Below are 16,122 nucleotides of genomic sequence, written 5' to 3' on the forward strand. Positions count from 1 at the left end.
ATTCCCCTCATCAGGCTTTTGCAGAAGAAGCTGGAGACATTGAAGGAGGAGCTAACACGGAGCGATTCCGCTAGGCATGTGGGACTTGTGGATGGAGCCCTTAATTCGCTTAACAAGGATTCACGGGTGGTCAATCTGTTGAAATCAGAGCACTACATTTTGGCCACCATGCTCGATCCTAGATTTAAAGCCTACCTTGGATCTCTCTTTCCGGCAGACACAAGTCTGCTGGGGTTGAAAGACCTGCTGGTGAGAAAATTGTCAAGTCAAGCGGAACGCGACCTGTCAACATCTCCTCCTTCACATTCTCCCGCAACTGGGGGTGCGAGGAAAAGGCTCAGAATTCCGAGCCCACCCGCTGGCGGTGATGCAGGGCAGTCTGGAGCGACTGCTGATGCTGACATCTGGTCCGGACTGAAGGACCTGACAACGATTACGGACATGTCGTCTACTGTCACTGCATATGATTCTCTCACCATTGAAAGAATGGTGGAGGATTATATGAGTGACCGCATCCAAGTAGGCACGTCACACAGTCCGTACTTATACTGGCAGGAAAAAGAGGCAATTTGGAGGCCCTTGCACAAACTGGCTTTATTCTACCTAAGTTGCCCTCCCACAAGTGTGTACTCCGAAAGAGTGTTTAGTGCCGCAGCTCACCTTGTCAGCAATCGGCGTACGAGGTTACATCCAGAAAATGTGGAGAAGATGATGTTCATTAAAATGAATTATAATCAATTCCTCCGCGGAGACATTGACCAGCAGCAATTGCCTCCACAAAGTACACAGGGAGCTGAGATGGTGGATTCCAGTGGGGACGAATTGATAATCTGTGAGGAGGGGGATGTACACGGTGATATATCGGAGGATGATGATGAGGTGGACATCTTGCCTCTGTAGAGCCAGTTTGTGCAAGGAGAGATTAATTGCTTCTTTTTTGGGGGGGGTCCAAACCAACCCGTCATATCAGTCACAGTCGTGTGGCAGACCCTGTCACTGAAATGATGGGTTGGTTAAAGTGTGCATGTCCTGTTTTGTTTATACAACATAAGGGTGGGTGGGAGGGCCCAAGGACAATTCCATCTTGCACCTCTTTTTTCTTTTATTTTTCTTTGCGTCATGTGCTGTTTGGGGAGGGTTTTTTGGAAGGGCCATCCTGCGTGACACTGCAGTGCCACTCCTAGATGGGCCCGGTGTTTGTGTCGGCCACTAGGTTCGCTTATCTTACTCACACAGTCAGCTACCTCATTGCGCCTCTTTTTTTCTTTGCGTCATGTGCTGTTTGGGGAGGGTTTTTTGGAAGGGCCATCCTGCGTGACACTGCAGTGCCACTCCTAGATGGGCCCGGTGTTTGTGTCGGCCACTAGGGTCGCTTATCTTACTCACACAGTCAGCTACCTCATTGCGCCTCTTTTTTTCTTTGCGTCATGTGCTGTTTGGGGAGGGTTTTTTGGAAGGGACATCCTGCGTGACACTGCAGTGCCACTCCTAGATGGGCCCGGTGTTTGTGTCGGCCACTAGGGTCGCTTATCTTACTCACACAGTCAGCTACCTCATTGCGCCTCTTTTTTTCTTTGCGTCATGTGCTGTTTGGGGAGGGTTTTTTGGAAGGGCCATCCTGCGTGACACTGCAGTGCCACTCCTAGATGGGCCCGGTGTTTGTGTCGGCCACTAGGGTCGCTTATCTTACTCACACAGTCAGCTACCTCATTGCGCCTCTTTTTTTCTTTGCGTCATGTGCTGTTTGGGGAGGGTTTTTTGGAAGGGCCATCCTGCGTGACACTGCAGTGCCACTCCTAGATGGGCCCGGTGTTTGTGTCGGCCACTAGGGTCGCTTATCTTACTCACACAGTCAGCTACCTCATTGCGCCTCTTTTTTTCTTTGCATCATGTGCTGTTTGGGGAGGATTTTTTGGAAGGGCCATCCTGCGTGACACTGCAGTGCCACTCCTAGATGGGCCCGGTGTTTGTGTCGGCCACTAGGGTCGCTTATCTTACTCACACAGTCAGCTACCTCATTGCGCCTCTTTTTTTCTTTGCGTCATGTGCTGTTTGGGGAGGGTTTTTTGGAAGGGACATCCTGCGTGACACTGCAGTGCCACTCCTAGATGGGCCCGGTGTTTGTGTCGGCCACTAGGGTCGCTTATCTTACTCACACAGCTACCTCATTGCGCCTCTTTTTTTCTTTGCGTCATGTGCTGTTTGGGGAGGGTTTTTTGGAAGGGCCATCCTGCGTGACACTGCAGTGCCACTCCTAGATGGGCCCGGTGTTTGTGTCGGCCACTAGGTTCGCTTATCTTACTCACACAGTCAGCTACCTCATTGCGCCTCTTTTTTTCTTTGCGTCATGTGCTGTTTGGGGAGGGTTTTTTGGAAGGGACATCCTGCGTGACACTGCAGTGCCACTCCTAGATGGGCCCGGTGTTTGTGTCGGCCACTAGGGTCGCTAATCTTACTCACACAGCTACCTCATTGCGCCTCTTTTTTTCTTTGCGTCATGTGCTGTTTGGGGAGGGTTTTTTGGAAGGGACATCCTGCGTGACACTGCAGTGCCACTCCTAGATGGGCCCGGTGTTTGTGTCGGCCACTAGGGTCGCTTATCTTACTCACACAGCGACCTCTGTGCAAATTTTAGGACTAAAAATAATATTGTGAGGTGTGAGGTATTCAGAATAGACTGAAAATGAGTGGAAATTATGGTTTTTGAGGTTAATAATACTTTGGGATCAAAATGACCCCCAAATTCTATGATTTAAGCTGTTTTTTAGGGTTTTTTGAAAAAAACACCCGAATCCAAAACACACCCGAATCCGACAAAAAAAATTCGGTGAGGTTTTGCCAAAACGCGGTCGAACCCAAAACACGGCCGCGGAACCGAACCCAAAACCAAAACACAAAACCCGAAAAATTTCAGGCGCTCATCTCTACAAAAAAGTGGAGGTTTCTGATGACAAGCATTGTGATGGATATAGATAAGTTTAATTCTAAAATCAAGACATAGTAGTAAATGTAATAGAGTTACAGACAGCCATGACAATTTGATGATTTAACAGCTAGATTTAAAGCGGCAATATTTTAAAAGGTAAAACCAGGTTTGTTGAAATCTTGTGGCTTCCTGCAATTTACAAGCTATTATATTTAACCAATGTGTGTTTTAAACTAATGATCACAAATGCATTAGACAAAGCATAGCTATGATTGGAAAGGACTTTATATACAGTTATCCTGAAAATACCAGCTGAGCTGGCACATGGAGTAGAAATGAGGGAAATTTAGTCCAGGACATGTTGGGAACTATTTTGTTTCATCTGAAGGATTTTATCTTGAGTTTATGGGATGATTTGAAAGTTGTGTGTTTGTATATTTCATTTTTCCAACACTTATGTCTGGATATTTGAATATTTGTTATGAGGAGTGTCAATGACTGTATTAAAGACAATATTTTTTATTTTTATGTTTCATATTACTTATATGTTTGTATGCACATTTTATTCACATGTTTTTATTTTTCTTGGCGTGCAGACCTTTATTTGTTTTAATAGCAAAAAAAAGTAACTATAATGGGTATGATGCAAGAGCATAGCTACCATAGCTGCAGGAAGTGCAGGTGCTATGGGGGCCACCTTCCCTATCACAGTTACATGTGTTACTGTTTATGCATTTTTCACCATTGTGTGGCACTTAGGGGCCCTTACAAACATTTGCCTTGGGTCCTACAATATATCAAGTTACACCCCTGGACCTGCTCATTGTAATATGGTATAAAATGAACTGGAGGGCATTATAATGTTACATAATATGAACTGGGGCATTGTAATGTGGCAAAGGAACTGAGAGCACTGTATTTCATTTTGTGAATTGGGGAGTACTGTGTGGCATAATGTGTACTGGCAGCCCTACAATGTGACATAATGTGAACTATGAATCTAGTATGGTTCATAAAAATAAACTAGGGCACGATTATGGGGCATACAATGAACAACTGCTGCAGAGATGTATCTCTCTAGAAGTATTTGGACAGGGGCCCCTTCAAAATGTTGCTATGGGGTCCACAAAGTTCTAGTTATGCTCCTGGGCACATGTGAAGTTGTTCACAAATTCTGCACAAAAAATGCAACTAAATCAGCATTTATCCACCCATAAGTGGAGTCAAGTTCAACTACACATTGGCAGCATATGCCCCTGATTTATTCCAAGCATCATCATCAGTGAAAGTGCAAGCATTAACTGCTGCCTTGGGGCAGCTCTTGGGTTGATTGATGGTCTATAATTGAAAAGCTCCAGCCACTTTACCCATGGGAACAGACTATGAAACTGATCACACAGATTTCCCTAGAAGTTAATCATAAATTAATATATTCTTAATGTGCCTCACTTAGAGTTTGGTGTATGAAAATTTTGCTTAATACTGTAATATGTATGTACACTGAAAATGCTACATCTAGGGGTGAGTGAGATAAGTTGAGCAAAAATGTTCCTTATCTTGATCCCTAGTCAAGGAAAAATGAGATTTAAAACAAATATCTACCTTTATTTTCCAATGTCCCCTGTCAATCGAAATGATAATAATCATCTGTAACAAAGGGTTGTGAAAACATGGCATCTCAAAAAAAAAGAAGTGTTCTTGTTTCTCAATTTGCCAAATATAAATGGTAAGTTGATCCGAGTCAATGGGTAAATTGAGACACCTGGGGGTAAATTGACCAGTTGACTTTTTCAAGTTAAATGTCAGCATAATTAAAAATATATATTTACTAATGGCTTTTCCTTTTCTAAATAGTCTTATTTCTTTTCCTGAAGGTTACTTAAACAATCTAAAATCAAGCAAATTAAGTTTATCATTCAACAATGAAATAATTTTCATACATCATCTATTCAGCATTTAAACAACTATTTAATATTCCATCCATCAATGTTGCAGGGCTATATGAAGTGTTGCTCCCTCCTTGACATTTCTTCAGCCTTTTGAGATGGAGGTAGCTTCTTCAGCATATCACTTTGGGGTAGATTTAGTAAAACTTGAATAGAGATAAAGTGGGGAGATAAAGTACCAACCAATCAGCTTCTGACATCATTTTACAGATGAGTTTGAACAATGGTAGTTAGGAGCTGATTGGTTTGTACTTTTTCTCTCTCCAAGCTTTGATAAAACTCTTACTTCATGGGAAAAATGTCCCATCATTTTCTTTAAATGCAAAACTGGGTTTTTCTGCAGTGCTCCCTTGAATTCTTCTGAGAAATCTTGCACTCACTCCATTGCCCTTAGTTTCAAACTGGCTCAATTTACTCACCAGTCATCATTTTGAAAATAAATACCTAGCTTAGGGGCAAATTCACTAAGCCCTGAAGAGTGATAAAATGGACAAAGTACCAACCAGTCAAATAGCTACAATAATTTTTCAAATACAGCCTGTAACATGGCAGTTAGGAGTTGATTTTCTGATTATCTCTCTCCACTTTAAAGTGCAAGTGGACTCTTGAAGGCTTAGTACATCTCCCCTTTAGTAATTAAGGCTAATCTTTAGCTAAGTGATTCATATGTTTTTATATATTGGCAAATCACCAACATGTATGATATATATTTTTGGGGAGGCATTGGATATGCCGGCTGTCGGAATCCTGGTGCTCACCATACCGGCGCTGGGATCCCAACAGCTGGCATATGACAACTATTTCCCCTCTTGGGGTGTCCACGACACCCCTGGAGGGAGAATAAATAGCGTGGCACGACCAGCGCACCACTGTGCCCACAAGGGGCTCTTCTGCACTCACCTTACTGCCGGTATGCTGGGCGCCGGGATCCCAAGCGCTGGCATAACGTACTAGACCCATATTTTTAGACCTGGATAAATTTGCTTTGACAAAACAGTAATTATAATATACCTGAGATTAAAACTTACTATTACAAGCAAAAACTTGTTATACTTATTACTTACCACTTTACCATGGGCTCCTCTCCATCACAGCAAGGTAGAAATGACGAGTGCTACAGTACATGAATTTATGGTCATATGACAACAGTACAGTTGCCTAGATACTGTAGGTGAGCAGCGGAGCAGGTGACTTGTAGCAGGTTAGTTAACTTACCCACTGGCTCATGTTACCCCACTTTCTCCTATATTTTTGTGTATCATAGATATGAATCCTTTTAAGCAGGCAAGCCTAACATGGGTGTGTTAATGTAAGTGCAACATAAGAAGACATACAGTAGAAGCATAGTCTTGTAGGTACTGTAAATCTCTTGAGGTTAAGAGCAGATGAATAGACATGCATTGATGACCATCAGCAGTACAACCAAATTGCTTCTGACTGGTTGTATAATGACCTCTACAGCTAATAGTTCTTAATTCACTAGTGTCTGTACCATATTATATCGAACTGCATCTGCCTGTTTGCATTACTCATTTGTCATTTCCATTTAGACTGTTTTGGAAAGAAGATTCCCATTGAATTTTAAAAGGAGTAAACAAATAGATTTGTGGATGTTTATATTTAATTATATTTTGTATAGGAATGATGATTTTCACATTTTTAGAAATAGACTAATGTAACTTTATTAATGGCAAGTAACACCATCAATCTGCATCTTTGTTCTGTAATTAGGCATAAAGGTAGTAAGGTACACACATGCAAGCCCAACGTATCCCTTGCACAAATACTATAATTTTTTATTCAGTTGGGCACATTTTTTGGATATTCAACATATCAATGCTGATGTATTTTATATTTTCATACATATTTTACTTCTTACATTCAGTGTGAAAATGTATCCAAGTCTAAATGAGACCTACAATGTACAAAGTGAAGTTTGTCATAATTTTCCCACACACATAGACGTAGAAGGTTTTGATTCCTCATAACTGGTGGAATTTTCCTGGGGCTATTTAGTTCATAACTTTATATAAAATGTACTGGTTCTATTTGTTTACTTAAAGAGCAAAATATTAAAAATAGTTCAAATATATACACAAAATATTGAACGTGCGTATTACATCTGATAATAATCATTTGGAGAAACAGATTTTTGATTGCCCATAGCATTGCATGGTAAGAAGCTTTGGGATAAACTCACAATATATGAAATATACAAACTCAATTAAGTATGTTGCTTACCAAAAAAGTTCAAGATTTCAAAAGATTGCAGTGTTTGCCAGGGCATGTAAACATTAAAAAAAACATATTTGAAGATGCAAATTACAGCAGATAGTAATAACTTGGTGATGTAAGGTTTTAATTGAACATAGCGTTGCTGAAATCTCCCTGGAGCTGTTTATCCATGGGCCTAACATTGTAAAAATGAGGGAATTGGAATATAGTTCAGCTGAATTTTATTTTCACATCCGTTTATACACTTAACTGGCTAGAACATGACATGAACCAGGAAGAAGGAAATTCCGTAATTTTATTTCCACCAATAATCACAAAGCACAATAAGGTAGCAATCTTGGTTGTATTCCCTGGTGGTTTTAGAATAACTGTGGTTACTAAACATATTTGTTTGAGTTTACTAAAATTCCTGAATTTTTCTTAACAAACGTAGAGCATGGTTAAATGATTAAGGTTGACATTGGGACTAAATTACTAATCTACAAAGTGATTTGTCTTAAATTGCTTTTCATAGTTGCTTTTGTCAGTTAAAGGTGGTTCATTTCATTCACCCTGTGTAAAAAATTGAGGCCATAAGGAAGATGGTTTGGAGTTGTGGAAATAACTGTATTTTGTATACTGGATAAACTAGAGGAGCAAAAGGAGCACTCGGTTTCCATTATGAAATGTTCCACTTGAGTAAATGGTCATGGAATATCTTATACAAAGAAGTAGGTCTCATCTTCATCTGCTGATTGCAATGCTGCAACACTTTGCTTTTCAATGCAGCTTTGCTGCTGTGTTTGTTTTTAAACAACAGTAATATCATAAGAATAGTTGTATGGATATCAATGTTTATGGTTCTCAACCTTGTTTTGTCTCTGTGGGTGACCTGTCAATGGATTAGAAACATGGACATTAGGAGATGGAATTTTGCTTTTAATGTTGACGTATGTGGCTCATCAGTCAATAGTCCAGATTCTCTCGGTGCAGCTCTTTCATAGGCAATGGTTGATTCTTCATTTGTGTAGCCAGAGGCATTAGTAGGATGACCAGAGGCATTTGTTGATTCATGTTCCAAACTGCCGGACTACAATAATAATAATAATAATAATAATAATAATAAATATTTAACACTAATATGCAACACATATCCACATGACTACATACCCATGAAGCTTCACACAAGGTTTTAGGAACTTCAATTGTCTGACTAAAGGGTGAGTGTCAATCATCTTTGGTGCAAAGCCACATAGTGCTGATTGCCTGCAGATCTATTCCAGGGCTAATCTTTCAGTAAACACTATATCTACAACAAACATATACACATAATATATTATACTGTACATACAGACTGTGGCACATAGACTTTATAAAGTCTTTGGAAATATTAAAGCCCAAATAAACTATTAACCTGACTCTAGAATATATTAACATGTATAATTTAGCTCCTGTTTGTGGCCACAATAGGGCTTGTTCATATATATATATATATATATATATATAGTATACAAACAAATATAGAAAACCACAGCACTCGCCACCCCAGAAGCGGGGTGCAGTGTCTGCACTCACCACTCATAGGGTGGGGTGCATGCAGCCCATGGCCACCTGCCCAAATACATACAAATAGAGAATTCAGCACTCACCATAGCAAGCTCACTTGTCCTCACAACATCAATAAATAAATGATGGGGGTTTAGTTAGTGAATTGGCCAATGCACGGAAGCCTGCATACCGCTCCACGGTACCCCATCTTCATGCAGGTCCTACACTATCACAAAGCCTTAAGAATTAAAACCTGGCAACTGTATCACATATAATATAACTGCAAATATGTCCACTAAGTTTAATGTATGCCTGCCATATATCTAGTGGCTTTTAAAAGGCATACTAGTCACCTGACACAGCCGACATATTTGCAGTTATATTATATGTGATACAGTTATTGATGTTGTGAGGACAAGTGAGCTTGCTATGGTGAGTGCTGAATTCTCTATTTGTATATATATATATATATAGTATATATATGTTATAGCAGCAGGGGGCAGCACTCGCGGCTCACTGGATAAGAGAAATAATCACACGACCACCATAGTCTGGATCCAGACTATGGTGGTTGTGTGATTATTTCTCTTAACCAGTGTGTCGCGAGTGCCGCCACCTGCTGCTATAATGTATGTAACCTATTTGGTGAAGGCACCGGGTCCAGTTGTAATATGATTATTGGGAGTGCCAGACACACATTGAAATATAAATATATATATATAAGGGTTTATGAAAGTATTTATGAAGTGCCACATATGTACAAATGAATAATGTGCTTATGAACTATTGTACTTCTGTATGATTTTAATATTTTAATGCTTGATTTAAAAATATTGCTATTCGGTTCATGCTGGTTTCCAATATCTGGAGTTAATGTCAGAGTGCGCCCTCTGAATACTTTGTTTTATTTTATTATCTTTGTCTATCTCCCACTAGCAGGGAGATTTTCTTATGAGGTGCTGCCAAATCTTATATAGCGCGAGATTGGGTTATTGTTGTTTAGATATATATATATATATATATATATATATTTTGGGAAAAGGGGAGGATAGGGGTATCTGCGACTAGCAGTGTCTAATATATTGATATAAAAATGAAGAATATTAGGATACGGTTTATATAAAAAAAACACAATATTTATTTATACAATTTAAAACATGATGTTGGATAAAAAGTATATGGAGAGTAAAAGCCTAAAAAAACTTTTTTTATAAAAATTACAAGGTACAAAAAAGAAAAAAATGACTGAATGGCTATGTGCAATTTAGCTAGAACCCAGGATAAAAAATTCATTAATCTAAAACCTATAATATAAAACTGATATATATATTAGAGATAAGAGAGTGGTGCTTATCTTTAGAGATGGAGAGTCAGTAGAGGTACATCCAACGCGTTTCGTCCTTCAGACTTCATCAAGGGGTGATGAAGTCTGAAGGACGAAACGCGTATATATATCAGTTTTATATTATAGGTTTTAGATTAATGAATTTTTTATCCTGGGTTCTAGCTAAATTGCACATAGCCATTCAGTCATTTTTTTCTTTTTTGTACCTTGTAATTTTTATAAAAAAAATTTTTTAGGCTTTTACTCTCCATATACTTTTTATCCAACATCATGTTTTAAATTGTATAAATAAATATTGTGTTTTTTTTATATAAACCATATCCTAATATTCTTCATTTTTATATCAATATATTAGACACTGCTAGTCGCAGATACACCTATCCTCCCCTTTTCCCAAATTTTAAACTCTAAAGGCAGCTTATCCCTGCCTAGTATTTAGGGGCTAGCTGACACCTTATATCTATAAAGGAGTGTCTTTTATTAAAGTATTTCACTATATTATTTTATCTTCTCACATCCACCTGTGGCGCCGTACCCCCACTGCTCAAACCATATATATATATATATATATATATATATATATATATACAAATGAGCAAGTAGGCGGCACTCACGGACTTCTCAGAAATAACACTCGAGATCACTCAAGGTTGGAAGCTTAACGTTTCGGTTTATTAAACCGTCATCAGAAGTAAAAAATACAGTATAACACAGTCTTACCTTTATACATGTTACAAACACCACCTGTGTCACGTCCTCGGCGCACCCGCCGGGACCACCTTCCGGTTGCGTCATCATACTGGGACACTGTTGCCCTGACGACGGCGCAATGCCGGCTAACGTGCTCTACCCATCACCATGACAATCTTAAAAACAAAACAGGAGAAGCTGCATAACCGATACACGCATACCGCTATGTAACAAATGCAGACATAAATATCAGCATAAATATAGACATTGCAAGATATACAATCAGATCAAGTTCATAATCATTGAACTAATAAAGCGTTCAAAAGAGAATCAGGTAAAATACATACATATTACAAAAGCATGTCAGAGATAAAGTCTCATTTAGGCCGTTTGGAGACACCGTATTTAATCGGTGAATCCAGCGGGCCTTTTTTTGTAATAGTGCCCTATGACGGGCACCTCCACGCTTGGAGAATGGAACCTGCTCCAGCATTTTATATCTAGCTCGTACTATACAGGTCCCGACATCACTTTCTTTTTGTCATTATTGGAGCTAACGCTTCAAAGGAATTATTTTCTATTTAACAACGAGTTTTTCAGACAAGTGCAGGGCTGCGCCATGGGTTCTTGCACAGCACCGGCATATGCCAATTCGTTTATGTTCGGTGTTGAGCAGAACCTATTCTTTTCTAGAGACAACTTTAGGTCATATATAGCCATGTTTACACGGTACATAGATGACGTGTTCATCCTATGGACCGGTACACGAGAGGGTTTTATAGAGATGATGCAAGTTGTCAATCAGAGTGATGAATCAATTAAGTTCACTTTCGACATTCAGCCTGTCAGCATTAATTTTTTGGACGTTAGGATTACTCTGACCGAAGGTAGGTTCATGACCTCGGTTTACAGTAAACCTACAGACGTTAATAGTCTTTTGTTGTCCTCGAGTCACCACCCCAAGGCATTGAGGAATGGTTTGCCATATTCCCAATTTCTGCGCATTCATCGCATTTGCAGTGATTTGGCAGATGAAAAGATCCAAATGGACCTCATGACCAAACGATTCTAGGAGAGAGGTTATAAGAACAAATTGCTCCAGTCAGCTAGGGCTAAAGCTATGGCACAGCCCAGAGTTCCTGTACCTAAGAATAGTCACAGTGACACCTCCACTAATGTGGTTACCTGTGTGACCAATTTCACCACAGTTAGTCATAATCTGACTAGAACGGCCAAGAGAATATGGCCAGTCATCCAGTCAGATCCTGACTTGACGAGTTTGAAATCCAGTAGATTCATGCCTTGCTATAGGCGAGGGACTAACATCAGGGATATGGTAGTACATAATGATATCTCCCCATTGGCAACAGCTAATGCCAGTACTTTTCTAGCTAGAAAACCAGGCAATTATAAGTGCACAGGATACACTACTTGCCTTTACCTCGAGACTGGTGATTATGTGATACATCCTCACACAGGGAAAAGGATTAAAATTAAACAAATTTTGACGTGTACTAGCAAATTTGTTGTATACTGCATTAGGTGTCCATGTGGCCTATTCTATATAGGTAAAACTAGCTGTCAATTTAAAGAACGTATGTCACAGCACAGAAGTGCAATTAAGCAAATCCTAGAAGGGAAGAGTATTGATCAGCCAGTGGCAAAGCACTTTAAACTGCATCATCATGGGCTAGCCACCCTTAGATATAAAATGCTGGAGCAGGTTCCATTCTCCAAGCGTGGAGGTGACCGTCATAGGGCACTATTACAAAAAGAGGCCCGCTGGATTCACCGATTAAATACGGTGTCTCCAAACGGCCTAAATGAGACTTTATCTCTGACATGCTTTTTGTAATATGTATGTATTTTACCTGATTCTCTTTTGAACGCTTTATTAGTTCAATGATTATGAACTTGATCTGATTGTATATCTTGCAATGTCTATATTCATGCTGATATTTATGTCTGCATTTGTTACATAGCGGTATGCGTGTATCGGTTATATAGCTTCTGCTGTTTTGTTTTGTTTTTAAGATTGTCATGGTGATGGGTAGAGCACGTTAGCCGGCATTGCGCCGTCGTCAGGGCAACAGTGTCCCAGTATGATGACGCAACCGGAAGGTGGTCCCGGCGGGTGCGCCGAGGACGTGACACAGGTGGTGTTTGTAACATGTATAAAGGTAAGACTGTGTTATACTGTATTTTTTACTTCTGATGACGGTTTAATAAACCAAAACGTTAAGCTTCCAACCTTGAGTGATCTCGAGTGTTATTTCTGAGAAGTCCGTGAGTGCCGCCTACTTGCTCATTTGTATACTATTCCACGTTTGGATGGCACCCGGCAGGCTGATTGATTTCATCACATAGGAGTGCCGAATGCCCTTTTTATATATATATATATATATATATATATATATATATATATATAGACTAGCATGTACAGCGGCACTCAGGACAATGAAGACAGGACAAACAGCCTCTATAGCCAATGTTTCAAAGATTTCTCTTTTTCATCAGGGCATAAAAAACAAGCATGTACTCACCCTATTTAAGTGCTCACCATTCACCACGCTCTCACACTGTAATTCGAGCCGCGGATAAAGGCGGCTCGATTGTAATCCAGGATCTTGAGGACTATAAAAAAGAAATAGTTTGTCAATTGTCAGATAGTGGTACCTATCGTTTGTTACCCTGTGATCCTACTGTCAAGTACAAAAAACCACTTGATACATTTTTGCTTCTATCTGCAGAAAATTGTTTTATTTCTATTGACAAAGCTTGTTTGCTGATTACTGAGCATCCCATTAAACCTATTCTGTATACAATTCCAAAGGTACATAAAGACCGTATGCACCCACAAGGCAGGCCTACAATTTCTGCCCGGGGATCCATTTTTCAATCTGTCTCAATATATCTAGATACGTACCTTCAGCCATGTATCCAGAATGCACAATATATCCTGAAGAATACCACGGCTTTACTTTTGCAGCTTAATAAGATTGAAGTTGTTCCATCAGATATGTTGCTTTCCAGTATTGACGTCAGCTCCTTGTACACGTGTATCCCACATAGTGAGGGGATAGCTGCAACAAGACATCTTATTACCAACAATATATGGTACAAGGGGCCTGTTGTGAATTTTTTTGTGAGCTTTTGGAGATGGTGTTGTGTAACAACTATTTCTATTATGATGGTAAACATTACCTACAGCTAGCAGGCTGTGCGATGGGGTCCTCTGTGGCCCCATTGTACGCGTATGCCTATATGCTAGCAGTAGAGAATGATATATTTTTTTGCCAATCCAGAGGTGGCTGCAAATGTATTTAATTATTCTAGATATATTGATGACATGCTTCTGTTTTGGTTGGGCAGTTATGAAAGTCTTAATGCAGTGATTGAATCCCAAATTCTCAGCGCTAGCCCAGTCAAAATAGTTTGCAAGATTGACCCTGTTGTTATCGATTTTTGGATGTCAGAATAGAGAAGGCTAATGGTGGCCTTAAAACTTCTCTTTTCGTTAAATCCACTGACCGCAATTCTATGTTGCTGTCCTCTAGCCACCACCCTCTACCAACTCGCAGGTGGTTGCCTTTTTCTCAATTTTTGCGCGTAAATCGCATATGGAGCAATGATGCAGAGGCAGATGCATGACTTGATATGATGATTGATAAATTTGTAGCTAGGGGCTACAAAAGAGAAGAGTTGATAGAAATAAAACAGAGTTTTAGCTAAACCTAGATCAAGCACACTGATGTCTAAAGGGGCTAAGTCTATTACTAATCAAATTATCTGGCCAACTAGATACAATGTGGCTAGTCAAAAGGTCAGAAAGGCTGTTCAGATGTATTGGCCCATTATATCATCTGATAAGGAGCTGGTGGGCCTTAAAAATAAATGTATTATGTGTAGTCACTCTAGAGGCAGGAATATACGTGACTTTGTGGTTCATACCGACATTACTGATTTTGGTAAGCGTAATATCTCTTCGGTGTTTGGTAATCATAAAATAGGATGCTTTAAGTGTCTTGGGTGTGCGACCTGCAGTTATATGCTGACAGGAAACACTATTAAGCATCCTTTTTTAAACAAAACATTTAGGATCCAGCATTTTGTGACTTGTTCTTCAAGGTTTGTTGTTTATGCATTGATTTGCCCATGTGGTAAATATTATATCGGCAAGACCGAGTGTGAATTCAAGGTCAGAATGGGGCAACACAGGTATGCAATTCGTGAAGCAGTGTTGTCTGGTAAGAGTGAACAACCCGTGGCCCAGCATTTTGCTATGGCTGGTCACTCACCAACTTCCCTTAAACACATTATCATTGACCACATTCCCCCATTATCTAGGGGGGGGTAATAGGTCTTAGCTGCTGTTGCAGCGCGAAGCTAAATGGATCTTCTTACTGGACACTATTAGTCCTAGAGGTCTAAATGAGAGTAGTGGTCTGAACTGTTTCCTTTGATAAACAAGGTGTTGCTGCCCATTAGATGTAACCTTTTGTCCAGCCAGTTATGTACTGCCTTCATTTTTTGATAGCGGCCGTGTGCTGTGTTCTGTTTATTTCTATATTATTATTACAATGTGCCTTGTGGTCTCTACTTGTAGAGGTATATTGTTTATTAATACTGAATAGAAACTCTGTTGTTGATCATGCATTTGGAATACCCTGTTAGATTGTTATGTCTATATGTTCTGTGTATTGTTACCATGGTGACGGGTTGCACTCGGTGACGTCATTAAAGTGCGCACGGCATTCCGGAAGATATCCCGGCGGCACTGGAGAGTGTGGTGAATGGTGAGCACTTAAATAGGGTGAGTACATGCTTGTTTTTTATGCCCTGACGAAAAAGAGAAAAATGTTGGCTACAGAGGCTGTTTGTCCTGTCTTCATTGTCCTGAGTGCCGCCGTACACGCTAGTCTCTATAAGGAAGCTGCAGAGGTCTCCTTCAAGCGGAAGGCAACGGGCAAAGGTATTTTCATTAATGCGGAGAAGTGCCGAGCTCAACTTGTATATATATATATATATATATATATATATATATATATATATTCACAGGTTGAGTCTCCTCCAATATCCAGAATTCTGAAATACAGAATATTCCGAAATATAGAAATTTTTACATGAATAAGATAATGACATATTTGCTTTCTGTTGGTGCAATGCACACAAAATTTGTTTAATTCACAGAATTGTTGAACATTTTGTAAAATATTGTATAAAATGACATTCAGACTATGTTTTTAAGGTGTATAAAAAAGCTAAATAAATTTTGTGTACGGACACAAACTGCATAATACACAGAATTTTAAAAAAAGTATATAACATTACCTTCAGGCTGTGTGTATAAAGCATATATGAAACCAAAATTCATTCTAGGTTTAGGCTTAGGGCCCTTCCCCAAGGCATCTCATTATGGTATGCCAATATTCCAAAATATGGAGAAATCTAAT

The 16,122-nt window shown here is 39.6% G+C and overlaps 1 long non-coding RNA gene across 1 annotated transcript; it reads right to left on the reverse strand.

Moving 5' to 3' along the window:
* Window positions 1-7,121: 7,121 nt before the first annotated feature.
* LOC134911299 (uncharacterized) lies at window positions 7,122-13,779 on the reverse strand. Its single transcript, XR_010176461.1, has 3 exons — window positions 13,596-13,779; window positions 13,213-13,303; window positions 7,122-8,176 (listed from the first exon to the last, which is right to left on the reverse strand). It is a non-coding gene; the product is annotated as an uncharacterized LOC134911299 (long non-coding RNA).
* Between the last annotated feature and the right edge of the window lie 2,343 nt (window positions 13,780-16,122).

Source organism: Pseudophryne corroboree, chromosome 4 (assembly GCF_028390025.1).
Source record: "Pseudophryne corroboree isolate aPseCor3 chromosome 4, aPseCor3.hap2, whole genome shotgun sequence".
Classification (NCBI taxonomy): domain Eukaryota; kingdom Metazoa; phylum Chordata; class Amphibia; order Anura; family Myobatrachidae; genus Pseudophryne; species Pseudophryne corroboree.